At 46.6% G+C, this 23520-nt stretch overlaps 2 pseudogenes across 1 annotated transcript; one reads left to right on the forward strand and one right to left on the reverse strand.

The window, feature by feature from the left end:
* The first annotated feature begins 688 nt into the window (after window positions 1-688).
* On the forward strand, window positions 689-3532 carry LOC146975019 (uncharacterized; annotated as a pseudogene).
* Window positions 3533-5340: 1808 nt separating this feature from the next.
* Window positions 5341-20487, reverse strand: LOC146975020 (protein NLRC3-like; annotated as a pseudogene). Its single transcript, XR_015037646.1, has 11 exons — window positions 20468-20487; window positions 15445-15547; window positions 15061-15171; window positions 12686-12764; window positions 12329-12557; window positions 10372-12166; window positions 10089-10262; window positions 9686-9859; window positions 8658-8704; window positions 6940-7225; window positions 5341-5909 (listed from the first exon to the last, which is right to left on the reverse strand). The product of XR_015037646.1 is annotated as a protein NLRC3-like (transcript).
* Between the last annotated feature and the right edge of the window lie 3033 nt (window positions 20488-23520).

The following is a 23520-nucleotide window of genomic DNA, read 5'->3' on the forward strand; positions in this document are numbered from 1 at the left end:
GTGAAGGTTGCGTTCCTGCCCCCTCTCCCAACTTGGCTTTGTGTTTCAAGGTGTTGGCGTTTCCGTCCCGGCGACGTCACATCTTGTCTCTTTTTTGTGTTTTTTTTGCCACCTGGTTCCGGATGGCGCATGCCTGTGGCAGCTGTATGGCGTCCCTGGAGCCTGAGGATGGCCATGACCGGTGTGTGTCCTGCCTTGGTGTGGATCACCTGCGGGAGGCCATCACCGATGAAGCCTGTATAAATTGCAGCATCATGCCGAGGTCGATAAGGCTGGCCAGGCTAGCCCAACTGGATCCACTCTCCTGTCTGCCCTCATTCCAGTCCGGGGGGGCGGATTCCTGTCGGGATGCTGCACAGAAGAGGCCTGCCTCACGGGACGTGGGTGCTGTCCCCGCAGGGAAACGACGCAGGAAGACGGACGACCAGCTCTCCTCGAAGGTTGACCGTCTGGCGGCTGATATGGAGGAGATGAAGGCGCTTCTCCTTGGCCTGCAGCCTGCTGGTAGGATGCCACATGCTGCTGCTACGGCTACTCGGGGGTCACCGCTGCCAGTGGACGATGCCATCTCCATTGCAGCTTCATTTCCATTGCAGGTTGAGTTGGCGACTCCAACGGTAGCGGGCTCCTCGCATTCTCCTCGCATTCTTCGGCCTCGGGTTCCCGGCGGGGCTCTGAGGATTCGTCCATGGGGGCAATCATCCGGGCTGCCCTGGCACGCCTGCAGCTTGATGCACCTACCGAGGGTAAGGCTCCCAGTGCTTTCTACAGGCGCAACCCCCCACCGGCGAAGACTGTGGTACCGCACTCTCCGGATTTTTTGAAGGAGCTGCACTCTTGCTGGGCAGACACGTCGGCCTTCACCAGGCCGGGGTCGGATGAGCGGGCCTTGGCTGCCATGGAGGGTGCTGAGGCAGTTGGCCTTCTCCACATGCCAGCGGTGGAGCCTGCGATTGCGGCCTTGATCGTGTCTCCGGATGAGGCAATGAAGCCTGACCCCCGGTGCCCTTCTGCCCAGTGTAAAGTCACTGATGATTATGTCTGCAGGGCTTACACCACAGCAGCGCGCATCGGCCGCCTGGGAAACACCCTGTCCCACTTCCTCTTGGCTCTCTCGACTTCTCTGCAGGATGCCCACGTGGACGACTCCATCCGCGACATCTGCGACGCCTCCCTGCAGGCCTTTGCCTGCCAGTCGAGAGAATTGGGTCGGCTCATGTCCACTCTGGTCCACACTCGCCGTCACGTCTGGCTGGCCCAATCGCCCCTGACGGAGGCGACTCGCAGGGTCCTTCGTGGGGTGCCGGCGGCGCCTGGTGAGCTGTTTGGCTCCGCAGCCCTGGAGGCCTTGGACCGCACAGCTGAGGCGGATGAGACCAGGAGGCGACTGGCAGGTCTCCACAAGAGGACGCCTACCTCCAGCAGGCCGAGGGCGTTCCCATCTGCCCCTCCACGTCCTCCACAGATGCCCCCCCAGGCTGCTCAGCGGCCGTCGCGACGGGACACGAGGAAGCCGACAGGTGACTTTCGTGCCACAGTGCGCCGCTCACCGCGCCAGCAGCAGGCCTCTAAGCCCGACCGCCGTTCCTCCGGTTCCTTCAGGGCCCGGGGGCAGCGGCGCTAGGGCCACGGGGCCGGTCGTCGGATGCTTTTCCCAGCAGCAGCTCAGTCACTGGGCTGCCTGCTGTCCGGACCCCTGGGTTGTGTCCACCTTGACCCAGGGGTACGAATTGCAATTCCGACGCCGGCCCCCTGCCTTTGGCCGGGTGAAGATCACATCTATCGACGACCCGGCCAAGGCCCAAGCCCTAGCCCAGGAGCTGTCCACCCTCCTGGACAAGGGTGCCATCCTACCGGTGGACCCCCTCCTTCATCCCGGGGGTTTTATTCCACCTACTTCCTGGTCAGCAAGAAGGACGGCGGACTGCGACCCATCCTGGACCTGCGTGGCCTGAACAGGTATTTGAAAGTTCTGCCGTTCCACATGCTGACTACAGCAGTTGTTCAGCGTGTGGTCTGCCCTGGCGAGTGGTTCACAACCATGGATTTGAAAGATGCATACTTTCATGTCCCGATCGCGGCTCATCATCAGCCCTTCCTCAGGTTTGCCTTCCAGGGCCACCATTATCAATTCAGGGTGCTCCCCTTTGGGCTCTCCCTGTCCCCCAGGGTGTTTACCCGCTGTGTTGCAGCGGCCTTGGCGCCTCTGCAGGCAGGGGGCATGAAGGTCCTGCCTTATCTGGACGACTGGTTGGTGTGTGCGCCATCCCGGGCCCAGGTGATGCGGGATACCAACCGTCTAATGTTGCATGTGTCTCGACTGGGCCTCAAGGTCAACGTTGCAAAGAGTTGTCTGGTTCCCACTCAGCGGGCTGCCTATTTGGGTCTGGTTCTGGACTCTGTCGCCATGAAGGCCTACCTGTCGGAGAGACGCGTGGACGACATCCTCCGGCTCCTTCCTTTCTTCAAGAGGGGCAGGCGGCTGCCTTTCGTTCAGTTCCTGCAGCTCCTGGGCAAACTGACGGCCGCATCGACTGCCATACCTTCCGGCCTGCTGCTGCTGCGTCCGCTTCAGATGTGGCTGAACAGCTTCCATCTGGACCCGAGGTCTCACAAGCACAAGCTGCTCAGGGTGTCTCGGGTGTGTGTCCACGCCCTGGCGCCATGGCAGGACAGGGCGTTCCTACTGGGGGGCGCTCCTCTGGGGGTCCTTCCTTCCTTCCGAGAGACGGTTGCAACAGATGCATCCCAGTTAGGCTGGGGTGCAGTCTGGCGTGGCAGGTCCGCCCAGGGACGGTGGTCTCCTCGGGACCGCACGCAGCACGTCAATGTGTTGGAGCTGCGGGCTGTCCACCTGGCTCTCCGCCATTTTCTTCCGCACCTGCAGGGGAAACATGTGCTGGTTCGGTCAGACAACAGGGCAGTGGTCTCCCAGATCAACCATCAGGGGGGCACCAAGTCGGCGCAACTGTTGCAGGTGTCCCAGCGCCTGCTGACATGGGCCACGCCCCATCTGTTGAGCTTGCGAGCGATGTGGCTCCCGGGGGATCGGAATCAGGTGGCGGATTTCCTTTCTCGGCGCAAGCCCCCGCCGGGGGAGTGGAGGCTACACCCAGAGGTGGTCGAGCTGATCTGGGGCGTTTTCGGCAGGGCGGAGGTGGATCTCTTTGCCTCGAGGGCGTCAACCCATTGTCCCCTGTGGTTTTCCTGGACGGAGGAGGACAGTCCTCTAGGACAGGATGCCTTGGGGCACGAGTGGCCCAGCGTCTTCCTGTACGCCTTTCCACCGCTGCCTCTGATCCTCCCGACGCTGCAGCGGGTCCTTCTTCGGGGACATCGCCTCCTCCTGGTGGCCCCATTCTGGCCAGGGAGGCCCTGGTTTCCTCTGCTGCGGAAGCTCTGCTGCAGCTCGCCATGGCGTCTCCCAGGGAGGAGGGATCTCCTGTCCCAGCTAGGGGGCCGGATTTGGCACCCCGACCCCTGCCGTCTCCAGTTGTGGGCTTGGCCGCTGCAGGGCCCGACACACTTCTGACCGGTTGCACTGAGCCTGTCCGCCGAACCATCTCGCATGCTCGTGCATCGTCCACCCGCCTCCAGTATGACTGCAAGTGGAGGAGGTTCTCTGCCTGGTGTGCTGACAGGGGGGAGGACCCCACTTCTTGTCCAGTGACCACCATTCTGGACTTTCTTCAGTCTCTCCTGGACGATGGTCGTGCACCTTCCACTTTGAGGGTGTATGTGGCTGCCATTTCAGGGCGGCATGATCTCATTGACAGTGCTACCGTCGGGTGCCAGCGGTTGGTGTCTCTATTTCTGAGGGGGGCATTGAGGCTGCGGCCCACTGTGTCCCCGAGGGTTCCAGCGTGGGACCTCTCCCTGGTGCTGAAGGCCCTGGCTTCTTCACCCTTTGAACCTCTCGCCCAGGCTGACCTTAAGTGGCTGTCGTTGAAGACGGCCTTTCTTCTGGCTATCACCTCAGCAAAGCGGGTGGGGGAGTTGCAGGCTTTGTCTGTTGGCGAGTCCTGCCTACGTTGGGGGCCTGAGGGTGCGAGTGTGACCCTGTGGCCTAATGTTGCATTTCTGCCGAAAACCCTGCCCCGTGGCCATGTCAATCGCCCTATTCACCTGGCGCGGTTTGATCCCCCAGCGGCTGATGATGAGTTGCGTGTTTTGTGTCCTGTGCGGGCCCTGGCTGCCTATATCAGTGCCACTGCACATGTGCGGCAGACGGAACAGTTGTTTGTTTGTTATGGGGGTCGTACCAGAGGTTGTGCCCTCTCCAAACAGCGTCTTTCTCATTGGATTGTGGACACCATCTCTTGTGCTTACAGGATCAACGGTCGGGCGTTGCCGGCGGGGGTCAGATGCCACTCCACACGCGGTGTCTCCACGTCCTGGGCTGCCCTGAGGGGCGTACCCCTGGATGACATCTGTTCTGCAGCCTCTTGGTCGTCGCCGGGTACTTTCCACCGCTTTTACCTTTTAATGTTGCTGCTCCCCACCCGTTGGGCGTGGTCCTTTGCCCTGGGCCTTCGACCTCTCTTCAGTAAGGTGGGTTGTGGGATTCTTCATGACACTGTTGGTATATGTCATCCAGTGCTTAAAGCACCGCCTCTGGCGGTCAGGAGGGACGAAATAGAACGAGAGTTACAGTTGTAACTACGGTTCTATGAGTCCCGGATGACCGCCAGAGCGCTCTGTCACTCAGAATCCTCGCGCGTTCACGAGCAGATTTTGGGAGCCGATTGCCTGCTGACACCGGAAGATATAGCCTCCCGGGGGTCATGCAGGGGTCACAGGTGACATTGTTGTTATTCGTACTCGACATGCGCTAGCGCGGGCGGAGTTATCCAGTGCTTAAAGCACCGCCTCTGGCGGTCATCCGGGACTCATAGAACCGTAGTTACAACTGTAACTCTCGTTAGCACACTCAATGATCACGACTTAAATCAGTCCAGAAAAAAGTTTTTCTTTGAAGAGGGAGTGACGGAGACGCGTTCAGTTCATGTCGCCTCCATGCCGCCGGAACAGGAAGTCTCTGCCATGTCAGATTTTCTTCTTCTCAGCAAGTAGGTTTGAAAACTGGACAAGTAGTTAATAATAAAACAGTAAGAAAAGAATAAAACCCCAAATAAGAGGAGATTCAGAGATTTTTTTATATTGATATTTGTCTTTTCAGATTTAGCATCAGATTGAAAACAGTGGATTTGGTCCAGTGGTCACAGTAACTATGACAGGATGGACCGGTCAATAAAAGAGCAGAATGTGACACAGGATCAGTGTTCGATTCCTGTGTGAAAGCTGCAGTTTCTGTTGTTTATTCAATCTGTTGTTATTATTGTCTTTTCCTGAACCTGACCAAGCCATGACTGTGATTACAGTGATGATGGTGGTGATCAGTTCACTGCTGATGCTACAAATGATTACATTCTGAATCAACAACGTCAACATCAAACATTACAATCATCAATCAATCACTAAAATGGGTTGTGTTCAAATATTGATGATGACAGTGATGTTATCAGACTGATCAATATTTAGTGTGTGAGTCTGAGACACATCTGCTTCACACTACAGTGTGTGTGATGGTGACCAGAGTCAACTTTGACTTCAGCAGCTGACCTGGAGTCAGCAGAGTTTCTGTCCTCAGGAGAGACAGTGAGACCTACAGAGGACACAGACACACTGAGGAACCAGAACAGATCAAGAACCCAGGATACAGAGGTTCAGTGAATGTGGTGTTGAAGGTGTGGAGGTGGATCAGTGAGTCAGAGGAGACACTGTAGAAGGACAGAGTGCCAGCAGGACAGTCCACATACACTGCTGCTCTGTGAGAGACACAGGAGGAAGAGATGAATGTTGGTCTGTTGTTGTGACAGACAGAGTAACGACTAGGGCTGAAACGATTCCTCGAGTAATTCGAGTACCTCAATTACAAAAAATGGTCCGAGGATTTTTTTTCTGCCTCGAGGAATCGTTAATTTAATTGTAGTTCAAGCGGCCGCACGGACTACTTTCAATGTGGCACAACGTGCGCCGTAACGTAACCTATGAACGTAACCGTGCGGGCCCCCCCCGCGGCCATCCGCCGCGGATGACGGCGGAGATGGGGAGGAGGGGGGCGGCGGCGAGGCGATGGCCGCGACGACCGGGGGGGGGGGGGTGACGGTGGCGACGGTGGCGACAACACAGCAGAACAATCCTGCCTAGGAGCTATCCATGGTTAGGCTACTTAACCAAGTCTCTTGAAATATCAAACAAAGAAAAGGACTATGGACTGTGGAAGCTTGAATGGCCAAAATACTGAAGTTATCATGACGTGAACCATATGTTGCGGTGAGACCGTTGATTCGGTAGAAACCCGGCTTAACGGGCGGGCGGAGGGGGGGAGGGGGGGAGGGGGGGGGGGGGGGCGGACGTAGGTGTTTGACTGAGGGAGAAAAAGGCGACAAAAAGACAGAAAATGTCTCTCTATAGGCACTATAGTTGTAACACGGCCCTTGCATACCACAACAGCACGTCTTCCATGTTGCAGCATCTCCGCAGAAAACATTTTTGATATCTTGAAAGTAATTTAATTTAATTTATTTTTGATATCTTGAAAGTAATTTAATTTAATTTATTTTTATTTGTGTTTTATTTATTCTCATTTAGGCTAGCAGCAGTCGCCTCTTTGGTAATGTTTCAAGACCAGAAAATACTTGCTTGTGAATTTAAGAAATAAAAACAGTTGATTCTACAAAAGGAAACCAATTGGTCATTCATTATTAAGTGAAATATGTTATTTTCTCTTGTGTATTCATAATTTCTCTTTAACCAAGCAAAAATACGTTTTATCCGATTACTCGATTAATCGATGTAATTTTCAGTAGAGTACTCGATTACTAAAATATTCGATAGCTGCAGCCCTAGTAACGACCATCCAAATCAGAGCAGAACAGACTCCAGGACTGATCATTTCTTCCAAACCAACAGTCTGTACTGTTTCCTTTCCTTCTGATTCCTCTGTAACTCACTGATATATGAACCACTCCTCTCCACTCGACCTCCCAGTAACAGCGACCAGTCAGACCAGTTCTACACAGCAGCTGAGACCAGACATCAAATCTGTCTGGATGATCAGGATATGACTGATTCTCTGTCACACATGTCACCTTCCTGTTGTTGTCAGACAGTTGGAGGCGTGTGTTCACTGTGTTCATGCCCAGTTCCAGTTCACAGGCGTCTGATGGAGAGAACAAGACACAACACAGCTGCAGTTTATCATCTGTTCATTTATCAACAACTTCACTGACAATTCATCAAGGTCAAACATTCAAACTGACATTTGATAGGATTTTATACTGTAAATAAAGTTTCACTACATTTCAATGAAAATCCAACAATCCAGTTGTAACAACATCAACAGTTAGTGAAGATGAGAGTCAAGACGTCAATAATGTTGTGTTTTTCTTCTGGTGTGGAGGATGAGGTTGATGGAGATCCACACCAATAAACACATGGAGTCAATCAAGTGTCACCAATGAAACTGGATCATCATCTTCCACTGCAGCACAAAGAAGCTCTGAACCATCTGCTTTCTAAAACTGTCATCAGCTCCACCAAAGAGCTCACACTCAGCACAAAGTTCACACCTCTGACATCAAATGTCAAACAAGTTTCACAACAGTCTGGATGGTTTGGTCCAAAAGCTCCAAAAAGCTCAACTCAGTGTTGATGAATATCCAGTCAGAGGACTGAGGCTCCACTGATTGGTTTGAAGCTGCTTTTCACTGACCAGGGATCAGATGCACAAAGAAATGATGTGTACACCCTCTACTATCAATACTTGTGTGTGCTTCAGCATTTGTCCACCTGTCAGTGAAAAGTAGCAAAAAAAACAAAAAAACAAGAGCAGTGTTACCATGGAGCCACATCCACAAAGTTTCTACTGACCTCAGAGCAGCTGCATCACAACCACTCATCATGTGGCTGTTTCTAGTGACTTTAATGAATCCATCAGCTGGAAAGCATCATGTCTACATCATCATTACTGAAGCTCTGAAAGATGAGGACTGCTCTAGTTTGGGTTGTCATGCAAACAACGCCTTGAATGGAATTAAGAATAATAAAATGATCAATACCAAGGTCATTAATGTCATCAATATGTCTTTGATTGAGAGTGAAAAAACAAACATGTCAGCTGATTGTCAGTCTGTTTCCACCTTATCATAGCTGATCTAGAAAACATCCACACACTCTGTTTATACAAACACCAGTTTATATGTTCAACACTGAGTGTGTCTGCTGTTTGTACAGATGTGTCACACATCTGGCCCCAGGTCTGCCACTCAGGGAGGAACTGGAAGGTAAATCCACCTCAGATCACTTTAATCATCTTTGTCACATTAATTATAGCATGTTGTGTTGAGGCTTTCTGTTGGCTCCACTCTTAATAACATGTATTGATTAGTTTTATTGGGTCAATATATTCAGTTTGTTGTTTTGTGGATTTTAAATGGATTGAATTCTAACATCTTTCCAGCCACACTGACGAAAACAAAAGCTGAATCCTGAATGAAACTGGAGAAATTAGACTTTGTGCGTCTGGAAAATGTCAAAATCTAGTGTTACATGTGCAGCTGTGTTCTCATAAATCAAACTTTAAACTCACTCACACTTCCTCACACCAGGTCTCAGTCTCTGGGGTCCACAATGGTCCACCCTGGAGGAGGAAACAAAGTCAGGATCAACTTCATCCACCATGAAACATGAAGCAGAGTTCCTCAGTTAGTCAGAGAGACAGAGACTCAGGGCCTGTCCCGTGACGTTTTGCTACGTGGAATGTACATTTCTTTATAGTGTGCAGGCACGTTCTAAGTGGACAAGCACGTGGGGATATTTAAAAGCAGTTGGGACATACTTGACAAGTACAGCTTTGTGTCTGAGTGCCATTGTTCACACTGGAGCACAACTCTGACACATTTTCTCAAAATGAGAAAATATAATGTTCATAGTTTGCAAAATTTATTGAATGTCAGAATGTTACGTTGTGTTCACACTGGGCACAAGGCAAATTTTTCGCGCGATAAAATTACTTACAAAGTCAATGCACGGACGTGAATGGATGCAAATTTGTGCCGGCGGCGCGAAGGCACGAATGGCGCGAAGTGAATCAAAATATTGAACTCAGGTGAAATATTTGTGCGAACGCTGCGAAAAACAAATATTCCAGCGGGCAAGAAAAATATGATAAAAAATGATAAAAGGTCAAAATGATGAGATGTAAAAGTAAACTTAGCCTAAATAAAGATAACTATGAACTACTTGAAATCTCAAGAATATGAGATAAAAGAATTTAAGAATACCAGATTAAAACATCATAATTATGAGATACAAAGCCAAATTTATTCTGTGGCATTTCCAAAACGTGGCTCGTGGCTCCCGATGACATCAGACTGCATTGGCTGGTGCATTGTGGGATTTATTCTTGGCCAAATACCGTGCAGCCTTACAGTAAGTGTGGGTAAAGTGCAAATCAAGCTCACTGCACTTTTGGTCGTTGGAGAAACGGGACACACTAAGCACTTACACTAAGAACTTGAACACATACGTCAAGTGTCCATGTGTTTTAGTGTGTTCAAGTGTGCAGAATGGGACAGGGCCACAGTGTGAGAGCTCCTGTTGTCTGTCCATGTGTCCATACCTGAGAGTGTCCAGTCTCCAGTGTGGATTCTCCAGTCCAGCAGACAGCAGCTTCACTCCTGAGTCTCCTGGATGATTGTAGCTCAGGTCCAGCTCTCTCAGATGGGAGGGGTTGGAGCTCAGAGCTGAGGCCAGAGAACAACAGCCTTCCTCTGAGACCAGACAGTAGGACAGACTGAACACACACACACACACACACACTGAAACTGACTTTGTTTAATTAATGCAAAAGTACTGCTACCAAAGCCCTATTACAATTATTGCAAAATAGATTAAAGAGGACATAAATCAGACAAGTGATCAGAAATTATCAACAATATATAGAGACAAATATGTCAATATGTCAGCAGGATGCAAGTATTTATGAGCTATGTGAATCAAAGCCTTGACAAAAATCATACTACCTGAGAGTTTCCAGTTTACAGTGAAGACTCTCCAGTCCAACAGACAGCAGCTTCACTCCTGAATCCTGCAGTTCGTTGTTACTCAGGTCCAGTTCTCTCAGACTACAGGACTGGGAGCTGAGGACTGAGGACAGAGATTTGCAGCTTCTCTCTGAGAGGTTACAGCCACTCAGTCTGAAAAATAAACAACAAAACAAAAGGCATCACTTCCACAATGTATTTTGTGTTTTGTTTTGAGAAAAGAAAACAACACAGTGAATCCAGATGGATCTATGTCACATACAGAGCTTTGTTGGAGGCTTCGACCACTGGCAGCAGCTTCAGAAGAGCCTCCTCTGAAGCAGAGTATTTCTTCAGGTCAAACACATCCAGATCTTTTTCTGATGACAGTAAGATGAAGACCAGAGCCGACCATTGAGCAGGAGACAGTTTATCTGTGGAGAGATGTCCTGATCTCAGGGACTGTTGGATCTCCTCCACTAGAGAACCATCATTCAGTTCATTCAGACAGTGGAACAGATTGATGCTTTTCTCTGGAGACAGGTTCTTACTTATCCTTTTCTTGATGTACTGGACTGTTTTCTGATTGGTCTGTGAGCTACTTCCTGTTTTTGTCAGCAGACCTTGTAGGAGAGACTGATTGGCCTCCAGTGAAAGACCCAGGAGGAAGCGGAGGACCAAGTCCAGGTGTCCATTTGGACTTTGTAAGGTCTTGTCCAAAGCACATTGATAGAAGAGTTTTTGTTTTCCTTCAACTATTTTAGTCCACAAAGACTCTGAATGATCTTCTGACAGTAGGTTGACTCCATGTTTGATGAAGGTCAGATGGACATGAAGAGCAGCCAGAAACTCCTGAACACTCAGATGGACGAAGCAGAACACCTTGTCCTGGTACAGGCCTCTTTCCTCTTTAAAGATCTGTGTCAACACTCCTGAGTACACTGAGGCTGCTCTGATATCGATGCCACACTCTGTCAGGTCTGATTCATAGAAGATCAGGTTTCCTTTCTGCAGCTGCTCAAAAGCCAGTTTTCCCAGAGACTCAATCATCTTCCTGCTCTCTGGACTCCAGTGTGGATCTGTCTCAGCTCCTCCATCATACTTGACCTTCTTGACTTTGGACTGAACCACCAGGAAGTGGATGTACATCTCAGTCAGGGTCTTGGGCAGCTCTCCTCCCTCTCTGGTCTTCAACACCTCCTCCAGAACTGTAGCAGTGATCCAGCAGAAGACTGGGATGTGGCACATGATGTGGAGGCTTCGTGATGTCTTGATGTGGGAGATTATCTTTCTGGCCTGCTCCTCATCTCTGAACCTCTTCCTGAAGTAGTCCTCCTTTTGTGGGTCAGTGAACCCTCTGACCTCTGTCACCATGCCAACACACTCAGGAGGGATCTGATTGGCCGCTGCAGGTCGTGTGGTTATCCAGAGGCGAGCAGAGGGAAGCAGATTCCCCCTGATGAGGTTGGTCAGCAGCACGTTGACTGAGGTGGACACTGTCACATCAGTCAGGATCTCAGTGTTGTGGAAGTCCAGAGGAGGTCAACACTCGTCCAGACCGTCAAAGATGAAGACCACCTGGAACTGATCAAAGCTGCAGATTCCTGCTTCTTTGGTTTCAGTGAAGAAGTGATGAACAAGTTCCACCAAGCTCAACTTTTTCTCTTTCAGCACATTCAGCTCTCTGAAAGTGAAGGGAAATGTGAAGTGTATGTCCTGGTTGTCTTTGTCTTCAGCCCAGTCCAGAGAGAACTTCTGTGTTAAGACTGTTTTCCCAATGCCAGCCACTCCCTTTGTCATCACTGTTCTGATTGGTTCTTCTCTTCCAGGTGAGGCTTTAAAGATGTCTACATGTCTGATGGTTGTTTCTGGTCTGTCTGGTCTCCTGGATGCTGTTTCAATCTGTCTGACCTCATGTTCATCATTGACCTCTCCAGCCCCTCCTTCTGTGATGTAGAGCTCTGTGTAGATCTGGTTCAGAAGAGTTGGGTTTCCTGCTTTAGAGATCCCCTCAAACACACACTGGAACTTCTTCTTCAGCTTAGATTTGAGTTTATGTTGCCAAATTACAACATTTCCTAGAAAATCAAGCAAAAAATAAGATCAATTGATGAATTATTAAGACAATGTTTGAACATTTCCTTCCCATAAAGAACATGTGCATTAACATATTCCCCTCCATCACGTCAATAAATGTCTCTTTTCTCCATCATGTTGAATCTTTAGAGAAATCCTCTTACTGCTCTGCAGACAGTCAGCCAACTCTTCCTGTTTCATTCTCCTCAGGAAGTTCACTGTGATCTTCAGAAATGCCTCTCTGCTGCTCCTCCTCTGATCTTCATCCTCAACGTCCACCATCTCCTCATCCTTCCTCTGAGTCTCTAAGCATTCTGGGTAATCTGGTGTCAGGAGCCTCTGGACTCTCTTCAGCTCGTTCTTCACAAAAGTGACAATGTTCTCCTCCAGCAGCTGGAACAGATGATAAACTGAACATTTCATTTCATCTGAAGACAACATGTGATTCATGTGTCAGTCTGGAGCTCTGTGGCTGTGGTTGATGGAGTTAACAGTAACAGTGTGATTGTACATGTACAGACCATAAATGTGGAGTCCAGGTCTGGTTGATGCTGCTGTTCAGACTCATCACTGTGGGCCTCTGAGATCTTCTGCTGAATTCTGTGGAGAAAACATCAACCGTGAGGAAGGACCGACTCCAATCTGACACTAAATATGAAGGTGGCTGATTTTCAATTCCTCCACTGAGGATGGCAGGTGAGGTGACTGGTAGACGACTCAGTCATGAGTCAAGAGCCAGAGAGTGAGGATGGTTCACAGTTGGAAAAATGTCCACCATTACAAGCATATGAGTGTTATCATGAGTTTTTATGTCTCATACGAAATTGTTTTTAAACTATACAGTCTTGCCTAGTACTTTTTACTTTTCATAGTAATTCATAATGTGTTGAACATTACGTCATGGTCGACCTTTGGCTTCCGATTTCCATTAGCTGCCTTTTGTTGGTCTACTGTATCATGGCAATACTTATGCAGGGAGCAGCTTCATTTGGTGATAAGAAAAACAAGCCAGTTTTCCGATTCGGAGGTCGGATTTGCGAGTTCCGAGTGCAATCGAACGCAGCAAGCGCCGGGCCGGCTTGTATCATAACAAAGACAAATTCTGCGTTTGCCCCACGGACACTACACTGTTGGCTATTTTTTTGTAAATTTAGTTATGGCTCCCCCCGACCTATCTTTTGCATATATCAGCTTATTTTATGCTATTACTGCTGTATTTGCGTTAATGCTCCTTTAAACCATGTTAGACCTTTGGTGTCTGATTTACATTAGTTGCCTTTTTCTGGTTCAATCATGACTACACTTAGGCAACAATGACTTTCAGACCAGGTATGTTACATTAACATTTATATGAAGACAGTTACTGTGCTAAATATTTAGTTAAAAAGAAGACTGTATATTTCATTTGAATATTTGATTTGAAGCGAAAAATATATAGAATGCTATTTCCAAGTAAAAAGCCTTATGTTGTATTAAAAAAGGAGGACATAATGCTCTAGGAGTGATGATGAACGTGTGAGTGATGACATCAGTCAGTTTTTGTTGTTGTTAGCAATCATGTTGTGAACTTCTCGTTCTGCACGAGCTACTTGTTTGCCTTTTTTCATTCACTAAAGATGACGTCTGATTTTAAAGCAGATATCAGTGGAATGTTTTTGTTAATATAAGTCCTAAATAGTCCTATTTTCCGTCAGCAATCACTTACATGAAGTATTTCAGCCTAAACACGAGTCTCTCCGTCACTCTGCTCTGCTGTAACCCGAGGAGAAAATTTTCCTTGTGGGATACAAGTGTTATCCAATGAGGAGAGAGAACGGCATGAAGGGCTGTGTGTGCAGCCAAGGGATGCGCGTGAATGTGGTGACGTAGCACGAGGACCAATTGATGCCTGACAAGGGCGGGGGCTGCTAACTCATGGTGCGTTCAAAGAAACTCGTACTTTGTGTTTTTCCTTCCTGTGAAGTCATACCAGTTCGATCTGGTACGAGTTCACGGGTCGGAAGTTACGAGTGGCCGTTATAGGGAACTTTCACAGACAACAGGACGGTAAAAACACGAGCTACGGGTTACCTGGAACGCTACCAAGTCGTAGTTGTGACTTGAAGCTGTAACTTACGGTTTCAAAAGCCTGCCTTGAACGCAGCATTAGCCGAAACGGCCGTGAAGCTGATATCTGCTTTAAGTACAGAGTCTTATTAGTTTTAAAGTTTTGAGACGAAGCTGCAACAACTTGGTCCAAGGTTCACCTAGAGCAGTGATTCACAACCTGTGACTAAGGTATTGTAAGTGGGCCATCAAATCATTTTCAAAATAGTATGATTTTAGTGCAAAAAAGTAAAATTGTAAATATATATTTTAAAAAAAAATAGGAAAGAGCGGGATGATTGTTGAATTGTAGTGGTAATGGTCGGGCTCTCCTCCTCATTTGTCTACTACAATTAGCAATGCCTTCAACTTCTCAGTGACTGTGGAGCTTACATGTTTCCCTGTTTTCAGTTCAGTTCTGAATGTTCTGTCTTTATCATTAAAATTAAAATAAAGTGCTCTGAGAACATATTATTTGACCTCTGTATTGTTTATGGGGTCAGAGGTGAGATTTTCAAGTGGGCCCTGAGTTGGAAAAGGTTGGGAACCACTGACCTAGAGCATTTGAGATACAGCTGTAGATGTTGATGTAGATACAGATGTAGATACAGGTTTACCAGTCAAGTTTAAAGTCTGAATGTCTCTAATGTGGCTTCAGCGTTTTACAAGGTGTCACCACTCACCAACAACTGTGGACTCAATGGAGCAGAACATCAGCAGCTACCTGAGCAGGTAGTTCAGTCCAACTACAGACTATGCAGCTCTGGACCAAGACAGGATTCTATCATGATAATAAGTTTGCAGTTCTTACCTTCCATCAGCAGGTTGTCCTTCTGTAAAGACAATAGGACGATACATAGAGTTGTCACTCTTCATAGACACACAGCTGGGTTCAGGAGAGTCTGATCTCTGCTGCTGCATCCTGATAAGAAACAAGTGATGAATGAAATGTTGTAGTTTGACCAGAATAAAGATTCATTTTGAGCAGATCTGACCTCATCTTAGTTGATCAGTTGATGAATCAGTGGTTGGTTGTTCCTTTACTTAGACACTTCATACTTTAGTATTATCATTTCTAAGTTGTTGTTGTGTGTAGTTGATGTGACAGTGAGTGTGAATAATGATGGTGCAGTGATGTGAATGCTGAGCTCTGACATGGAGAAGAGTCATGGACAGTTAGAGATCCTCATCTCACCTCTGAGCTTTGCTCTGGCTCTCATGTTCCCCCCACAGAGTGGTTTTAGAGGGAGGGGCTCCCTCCTCTCTGTCCTCACACTGATTCATAGCAGAGCCCCCACCTTCACACAAACACAACAACAGGCTTCATCACAATAGGACTCACATAACTTCTGATCACTGTCACTAATATGTCACTAATACTCTGAGCTGGACACGCTGATCTATTCCAGACATCACAACAACCACAACTTTGATACTAATATAATACGTAATACTAATACATAAACCATTTGAAGTGACAGAAAATATCAAATCAAAGTTGAACATCACCAGTTGAGTCAGGTTTTCCTCAGGGTCAGTCTCCAGGATGGTGCTGGTGCTTCCTGTTTCTTGGAGCTCAGGGCTGTCCCACTGTCAAAAACAAACAGAAAGATACTGTCAGAGCAGACATTTAGATTTGTACACACATGTTTTTGCAACACCCTGAGATATAATGTAGCAGACAGAAAAAGAAGAGTTCTCTGTCCATTTGAATATTACAAGTAGTTTGTCAGTAAAACTCTTCCTCCCAGCTTTTCCCACCAACATGAACATTGACCTCAGTCTCTGTCCTGTTACTGAGTCTAACCTAGACAGACAGACAGACAGACAGACAGACAGACAGACAGACAGACAGATAGATAGATAGATAGATAGATAGATAGATAGATAGATAGATAGATAGATAGATAGATAGATAGATAGATAGATAGATAGATAGATAGATAGATAGATAGATAGATAGATAGATAGATAGTAATGTCATGATAGTCAGGAGCAAAGAGGACAAGAAATTAGTGTTTCCTCAGTTCTTCCTAGATGATAAACCGCTCATGACATGTCAGGAGACAAAGTATCTTGGGCATGTTCTTACTGATGATTGGCATGATGATAGAGATATTTATAGGCAGTGTTCAAAGCAATATGCTCAAGCTAATATGCTCCTTCGTAGGTTTAGTATGTGCTCAGTTGATGTTAAATGTTCCCTGTTTAGATCTTTCTGTACACCAATGTATACAGCTCACCTTTGGTGTAGCTATAAGAAAAGCAGTATGCGGCGGCTCATAGTGGCCTACAATGATGGACTGAGGTTGTTGCTTCAGGTGCCCAGGTGGCACAGTGCGAGCCAACTCTTTGTTAATTTAAATGTACCCAATTGTGAAGCACTTCTGAGAAATTTAATGTATCGTTTTATGTGCCGCCTGGATGACTCGGGGAACAGCATTATTGGGGCGTTGACCAGCCCTGATAGGAGCTGCTATAGGTATTCCTCCAGGCTTAGAAAACACTGGTGGGATAGCCTGCTTATGAATTATGTGGAGAATTGATTCTCTGTCTTTGTGTATGTCTTTTTCTCTCTCTCCTTCTTAAATCTGTTTTAACATGTCTGTTGTTGTTGATATGGACCGCTTGTTGTGCCTGCAATAAAGATTAATAATAATAATAATAATAATAATAGATAGATAGATAGATAGATAGATAGATAGATAGATAGATAGATAGATAGATAGATAGATAGATAGATAGATAGATAGATAGATAGATAGATAGATAGATAGATAGATAGCTATTATTGAGATGGGAAATTACAGTGCAGCAGCATCACACACAGTGATGATACCAACATATAGGATAAGAATAAAGAACAAACTATACATAATAAAATAGCAAAATTTCTCTGTCAACCTCAACACATCACCTGATTGGACTAAACAACTGCAACATCACACCACACTATTTGAAACACATGTGTCAACAACACAACATGAGGCAGTCTGACGTCACTGAACCTCTGTGGACTTGAATCAGCCACATTTAGCTCGGGGCTAAAAGAAGCTCTGCAGCGCCCTCTACTGTTTCACTGACACTTCACAGCCTGACGTGTTGGAGGTCGCTCAACTACTCATTCAACAGGAAATATGTGGGGAAGTTAACACTTGTTGTTTTCATTGCGCAGGAAGCGAGTGTGTGTCTCTACATGTGTGTGTCTCTCCTTCAGCAAAGTCAGGAAAGTCTCTGACAGTTGTAGTGAGTGTAGCGAACACAAAGTCCGCTTTTAGTTCCACCACCGTCAATTGGAGAGTTTGTCTGAGACCAAATCACTGTCACCGACTTCCTCAATCAAACTCAACTACGTCATAAGTAGAAAGTGACAACAGCTGATATCAAAATACTTTGACAAGAGCTTCTTTGTTTCTCTGAACTTCCACACATCCACAACAAGCTTTAAAGAGGAACTAAACCCCTAAACCACTTTTTTCTGCTGAAAACAAATGTATTTGGGTATAAGGTAGTGTTGTCAGTTGATTCTGGTCCAACTTTTGACATTTTAGTCAAAATATTTCAATTTGGTGTATTTTGTAGTAAAAATGTAGAGTGACTGCCCTCTATGGGTTGAAACACGGCTATTACAATCAAATTTTCCTATTGGCTGAGATGGAGGCAGATGACGTTTTGGAGGCAGCTTTCGTCATCGGCCACTAGCTCCCCGACCAATCAGCACCGGCTGCTGCCTGCCGCTAACGGTTGCTAGGCACTCTAGCTGCTCTGCTGCGGCTAACGGCTGCTAACAGCTGCCTGAATGGGAATCGTTAGTGCGGCCGGCCGCTGGCGCTAACGAGCCGTTAACGAGCTAACGAGCCGGCGGATCAGCTGTAGATGCTGTGTCACGGCTCTGGCGTCCTCTCCTAGTAGTGTCCACGCTACTAGTGCTGAGTAGCTCGTTAGTAGCTTGTTAGCGCTAGCAGAAGTGTCGATGTGTGTTTATTACTTTTTTTTTCTCTTTTGTGTGATTTCGCGGGTGTGAATGGGGCACAGGGGGGAGGGGGGATCGGAGAGTACTCCTGGAGTCCCGCCCATAATCAAGGCATTTTTTGAATTTCAAGCTTAGAGCACGTCATCCAAAACTGAGGGGTTTAGTTCCCCTTTAAGCCAACACAAAAGCTGTGTTTACATGCGCAAATTTTCTTAACTCATTGAGTGCCGCGCTCCTTTCCAAAGTTTTAGTCAAGTGTACCGGCAAATTAGACCATATTTGACTTTTTATTTTAGAGCCATAGTGTATTCTATATTATTGCCACCAACACATACTGTGGCTCATTTGAAAGGTTTAACTTTATCCTTCAAATGGCCACAAACCGTTTGTTTCTACGTGCCTCCGTTCCTGAGAAAAGTCAAGCTAAACATGGCTGGGTTTCACCAAAATCCCTCCTTTTTTTCTAGAAAAGGAGATAGAGCGTCTTTTATGAAAGGTGCGCTGTTTGTGCCTGTCGCTCTTCTCACACTCGCATTTCTGGATCAAAGGGCTCGTATAAGATAAATATACACAACAATTGTTGTTCTATTCACAAAACCACCATCGGGGGCGGGGGGGGCGCCACTAAACAACAATAACACAGACGCACCGTGCCGTGTCACAGCCTCTCGCCGCGGAACGTGAGGCTCTGCCGGCCACAGCGGCTCGCGAACACCGGTCCCGCCGGTGGTCGTGGTCCTTCTGTGGTACGGGTCGGTGGTGCCGGTCTGCTTTGACCCAGAGACCATCAGATTTTACCGCGGGAGGACTTTGGGGAGGACACGGTGTTGCTCCAGATGAAGACCGGGCGGGACTGTCGGCTGAGAGCTTCCTGGTTCAGCTCCCAGCTGCTGCAGCCTCGCGGGTGAGAGCAGAGCAGCAGCGGAGCAGCTGCGCTGCATCCACATGCAGAACTCCGTTTGCAGAAGCTGAGTTATGATAAAAACTTCCAGATCATGAGCTGTCATGTGACTTTGATCGTCATCTATTTCAGTTCTCCTCGTCGTAGAGTCCCCAAATTTACATATAATGTGTATTAAAGTGTCTATTTTCATAATTTAAAAAAAAAGCAAAAAACGAAAAATTTCGTTTTTGGCACTCAACGCATGGGAACGAAAAACGAGAAATTACGTGGTTGGCACTCAATGAGTTAATCAGATTAAAAATTTGAGGGATCGGAAAATCCGAATCCACTGTTTACATGGGCGCAAAATCAAATAATCCGATCATGACGTGCGTACACATGCACCGAGTTTTATTCAGAATAACAGCATTTTGACATGCGCAGAGCTGTCTTTTTCCCTAAAACAACAGCAGAAGAAGTGTTGTACTTCCTGTACTACTGTAAACAAACCAATAAACGCGGAAGTGGCTCAATTTATCCCATTCAGTAGCCTACTCAAAATGGACCTGCGCCAGATTTTAAGAGCTGTTGCTGTACTCCTATATCGTTATTAAGCAGACTCAGCAACGTGTAGGCCTACTACTGTTCCTGCCATTGATAAATCTCACCGGACCAATGAAAAGTGCGGATGTGAACACGCCATATCCCGCCCTCTATACACCCAAACACAACCATATGGTCAATGCAAAACAGCACGTGCATATTAATTAGCCATGTGCGCTCTGGACATTTGGGGAGTTACGTCAGTGGAAGACGGTGAGGACAACGGAGAGAGAGCGGGGAAAGGAGCGGGACTACTCTGAAAGCGAGATACACGGCGATATCGGGTCGGTAGGCTACTACTCGCTCTCTTTTTTCTCTCCTCTCATCAGCTCCAAACTCACTCGTCCACCTCGTTACCTCAGGTGACAGAATAACAAGTCTCAGTAGATCCGTGTGCGCTGCTGCCAGGGTGTTTTTAAACTTAGCGGGTTTGATTCCTGTCGGACGTCACACTGGAGTGTGTAAAAGAAAAAAATGAATAGGCTAAATAAATAAGAACCGAGCAGAACTGTGTAGACAGCCGTGTTGCGCTAGTGGGAAAGGATGTAATGATCGGAATAAGTGTTTACATGGACCTCGTTCGGAATAACGATCGGTATAAACCACCCCTCTCGATCCGAACAGAATTTCTTTCGGATCGAGCCGAATCCGATCAGAATCTTCCAATTGACGTGTTTACATGACACATTTTTATTCGGATCAGCTCTTTATTCCGAATATTTGTGTCCATGTAAACGCACCTATTGTTACACTTGTTACCTGGAAGTTTCTCTGCTGCTCCTCTCTCCTCAGCACCTGTCACTGCGCGCGCCTCACGGAAGTGTCAGGTGAGTCGTTACTGTGGGCGTGGCCAGGTGAGCAGGACTCTGTGACGGAGCTTCTTCTTCTTCTTCTTCTCGTGTTCCGGCAGGCTGTACGCTTTCAAGCGTAATGCTGCCCTCCACCGGTTATAAATAAAACTACTGACTAAATCCTCCCATAGAGCCCAGTAGAGTGCAGGAACCTGAGCACTGCCCTCCCAAAGGAGTCTGATTTTTCTCCTGATGTTAAAATACCTTGCAAGGAGAATACAGTAAGACCCTGATCACACAATTCCATGAACAACTGCCGTCTCTGACTGGCATAGAGGTTACAAGACATAAACACATGAGCGACCGTCTCTACCTCTCCACATTCACACAATCCATTCTCATGCTTACCTACTATTTTTAGACAACTAGCCAGACAACAATGCCCCAGCCTCAACCTAGTTAAAACTACTTCATCTTTCCTCCCCAATGTACTTTTCCATTTTTTCCTCTTGACTGAGGGTTGCAAACAATAATAATGCCTTCCCCTCTGCTCATGATTCCACTCAACCTGCCTGTGACGGAGCTGCTCAGAGATCAAACCTTTATTTTTCATCATCAAACCTTTATTTATTCTTGAAAGGACATTGAGCCCTCATTTGCAATGTCGTCGAGATCACAGCAACATTCAAAGCAAAACACAATGCACAGCATAGGATAAAACACAGTTACAAAAGTTAAATACAGCTGATTCATTACAAAATTTAAAAACAGTTACAGACTGTGGTAAAGAGGTTTGAGATGATATTTTTATAATGTTGATAGGATGGAGGGGCATCAATTTTAGATTTTAGATGAAACCTGATACATGAAGGTCAGTTTGTGGAGGAAAGCGGACAGTTGAGGACAAACTAAGGGTGAAACAACAAGAAATATTTTCACATGGTCACTTTCATTAAAGCTCTTTGACATCAAGTAGGCCTAGATCTTACAGAGTCCTGTGGAGCTAAAGAAAGCCAAGCTTACCAGACAAATTCAGGTATAGCGCCATCCCATCTCCAAATGAAGCCTTAAAGGGATAGTTCACCCAAAATTCAAATTTCACTCATTATCTACTCTCATATCGACTAAGGGCTGGGAGAAGTTTCAGAGTCCTCCGTGCCTTCTCGGAGTTTCAGGGGGTCTCGGTGTAGCACTGCATGTCCATATCACGGTTGCGAACGGGGCTCACTTTTCTTCGTCCAAAAAGACACACCAAAAAACATCCAAATACCCACATAGTGCTCGTCTGTAATGTCCCTCTTGTATTGAAGCCCCGACATGAGAAATTGTTCCGCTGGTCAGTGCAAATCACACAAGATTTGCACTGACACAGGCAGAGCAGTGAACTGAGACACTGGGAGCTTCCGCTACAAACAAGCTTAAAATATAGACTTTTTTAGACTTTTTCGGAACAATTTCTCATGTCGGGGCTTCAATACAAGAGGGACATTACAGACGAGCAGTATGGAGGTATTTTGATGTTTTTTGGTGTGTCTTTTCGGACGAAGAAAAGTGAGCACCATGTGAAATTTGAATTTTGGGTGAACTATCCCTTTAAGGCACTCCACCAATACATTCCAAACCGATCCAGTCCAAATAAATAGATGGGGATGATCGGCAAGATGAAATTATTCTTTCTTTTTTTTCTTTTTTAGAAGGCTTCACAAATGCAGGGATAAATATGGGGATGTTGTCCACTACTTTCCCTCAAGGTGTCAGTCTCTCATAGCTAATGGACATTTTTTGGTTTCAAAAGAAAAACACACACACAAAAAATCTCTGTAGCCTACGATATTGCTTCTATTGCTTTAAAACTGCAGTATTCCTGTTTTTGCAGTGACGTGGTCACAGTATATCTAGAGCCAAGACACAAGTGTCTGCAGACTAGGTTGTACATTATAACCTGTTTTTTTTACGACATGTAACACCATACATCCACCATACTGCAGTATGGGACCAGAGCAGGATCCCCATCAGCAGGGAGTCAAGTCAGGAACTACTCATTACTGTTATTACTGTATCAACTACTTTGTGACACATCATCTCTGCCACAGGATGTCTGTACTGTAAATGGAAGGAAGCTCCTTGCCAGCACGGGAGAGAAATCTCCCCATTGAATATAAAGGGTGTCAAGTAAAGACTGAAGAGAGGGATACAAGTCTAGAGCAAAAAGTTCTGCTTTCAACTGTGTTTCATTTTCTGTTTCCTCTCTGCAGCGTCATGTGATGGCTCTGCTCCAGTTGACCATTGTTTCACATCCACTCACAGAGCAGAGAGGATCTCTGTGAATAGGAGTTGTCAATGGAATAAGACTTTTTTTTATGTAATCGTGTTCTTTTTTAGTTTGGTTTTTTTAACCTTATTTTTTGTTCTCACTTGTATTTGATGTGTGATTTTTGCAATGATTCATGTAATTTTTTTTATTGATTTTGGAGACAATTCAAACAGTGACACATAAGTTTCACAGGCTTTTTTTATTTAATGACATGACATAAGTGATGTGAGCGCAAAAATTCACCTGATGGAACTCTGTTAGAAGTCTGTCTCTTAGCATTGGGGCATACTTTGACACACAGCTAAACTAAGCTTGACAGTTAGTCTGGTCTTAAGCTTGTTCACCAGCATAAGTTACCATGGTTACTCATATGATCCACATTGATGGAGCAGAACTCTGACTTAATGAGCCAGACTTTTTGAAATAAGTCTGGCTTTCCCGTAATCCTGCTTCATGGAACCCCCTGATGATTCTCAGGCAGCTTCAGCTGCTGTGTGACTTTTCTGATTTCTACAAGTACAAGACTTCACCTAGAACAAAGCCAGACTTGACCAACAGGGTTTAAAACATGACCTTGAAAATCTCTGTCCAGCTGCAAACACCAACACAAATACCGGTAGTACATGTCACAGAATAAATCCAGCAGCCTTCTGTTAGAGAAAATATACTGCTGCTGCTGGAGACTCATTTACAGGAACAATATTTGG

Source organism: Trachurus japonicus, chromosome 14 (assembly GCF_045865225.1).
Source record: "Trachurus japonicus isolate A0001 chromosome 14, Traja_1.0".
NCBI lineage: Eukaryota > Metazoa > Chordata > Actinopteri > Carangiformes > Carangidae > Trachurus > Trachurus japonicus.